This window comes from Arachis duranensis, chromosome 3 (genome assembly GCF_000817695.3).
Source record: "Arachis duranensis cultivar V14167 chromosome 3, aradu.V14167.gnm2.J7QH, whole genome shotgun sequence".
Lineage (NCBI taxonomy): Eukaryota > Viridiplantae > Streptophyta > Magnoliopsida > Fabales > Fabaceae > Arachis > Arachis duranensis.
This window is the reverse complement of record NC_029774.3, coordinates 61,005,934-61,008,017: the sequence shown is the minus strand read 5'-3', so window position 1 is coordinate 61,008,017 and position 2,084 is coordinate 61,005,934.

Below are 2,084 nucleotides of genomic sequence, written 5' to 3'. Positions count from 1 at the left end.
TTAATTTTCTCTTCAGAGTCCTTTCAGGTTCTGGATCAATTTCAACAAGAGTGCCTTTTTCCTTTTTCCTGCTCATATGAAAGAGAAGAAAACAAGAAAAGAAAAAGGAATCCTCTATGTCACAGTATAGAGATTCCTTTATGTTAGTAGAAAAAAAATGGGAGAAGAATGTAGAAGAGGGGATTCGGATATTTAGATGGAGAGAGGTGAAGAGAGGTGTTAGTAAATAAATAATTAAATAGAATAAGAAAAGAGATGGAGAATTTCGAAAATAATTTTGAAAAAGTGGTTAGTGATTTTCGAAAATCAGAGATAAGATATAATTAAAATTAAAATTTAAAACAAAAAAAATTTTTGAAAAAGAGAGAAGTATTTTCGAAAATTAGAGAGGGAAGAGTAGTTAGTTGGTTTTGAAAAAGATAAAAAACAAACAAAAAGTTAGTTAGTTGATTGAAAAAGATATTAAAATCAAATTTGAAAAAGATAAGAAGATAAGAAGTTAGATAAGATATTTTGAAATCAAATTTTGAAAAAGATAAAATTTTTGAAAAAGATATGATAAAAGATAAAAAGATTTAATTTTTTAAGTTTAAAATTATTTACTTCACTAACAAGAAACTTCAAGATAAGATTCTAGAACTTAAAGATTGAACCTTTCTTAACAAGTAAGTAACAAACTTCAAGTTTTTGAATCAATAACATTAACTATTAGTGAATTTTCGAAAATATGATATAAAGATAAGAAAAAGATTTTGAAAATATTTTGAAAAAGAATTTTGAAATTTTCGAAAAAAAGAAAAAATGAAAAAGATATAATTTTTGAAAAAGATTTTGGAAAGATAAGATTTTTAAAATTGAAAATTTGATTTGACTTGTAAGAAACAACTAATTATAAAAATTTTTGACCAAGTCAACCCAAAATTTCGAAAATTTGGAGGGAAATAAGGAAAAGATATTTTTTTGATTTTTGAAATTTTTAAGATGAGAGAGAAAAACACAATCATGACCCAAAACATGAAAATTTTGGATCAAAACACTTAATGCATGCAAGAACACTATGAATGTCAAGATGAACACCAAGAACACTTTAAAGATCATGATGAACATCAAGAACATATTTTTGAAAAATTTTTTGATGCAAAGAAAACATGCAAGACAAAGCATGCAGCTGACACCAAACTTAAAAATTGACTCAAGACTCAAACAAGAAACACAAAATATTTTTGATTTTTATGATTTTCTATTTTTTTGTATTTTTATTAATTTTTTTTCGAAATAAAGTTTGGAAAATCGAAAAAGAAAAGAAAAATTTTGAAAAAGGTTTTTGAAAAGAAAATTACCTAATTTGAGCAACAAGATGAACCGTCAGTTGTCCATACTCGAACAATCCCCGGCAAAGGCGCCAAAAACTTGGTGGACGAAATTGTGATTCCTTTGTTACTGTATTTTGTAAAATTCATTGCATTTTCAACTATGTGTGGACACAACTCCGTTCAACTTAACCAGCAAGTGTACTGGGTCATCCAAGTAATACCTTACGTGAGTAAAGGTCGATCCCACAGAGATTGTTGGTATGAAGCAAGCTATGGTCACCTTGTAAATCTCAGTTAGGCATATTAAATTGGTTTATGATGAGTTTGAAAATTAATAATAAATAGAAAATAAAAGGGATAGAAATACTTATGTAAATCAATAGTGGATATTTTAGATAGGCGTATGGAGATGATGTGCTCCTCTTGAATCTCTACTTTCTTATTACATTCATCCAATCCTTCTTACTCCTTTCGATGACAAACTGTATGTAGGGCATCACCGTTGTCAATGGCTACATCCCATCCTCTCAGTGAAAATGGTCCTATGCTCTGTCACAGCACGGCTAATCATCTGTCGGTTCTCAATCAGGTTGGAATAGAATCCCTAGATTCTTTTGCGTCTGTTACTAATGCCCAGCCTTCAGGAGTTTGAAGCTCGTCACAGTCATTCAATACCGGAATCTTACTCGGAATACCACAGACAAGGTTAGACTTTCCAGATTCCCGGAATCCTACTCGGAATACCACAGACAAGGTTAGAATTTTCGGATT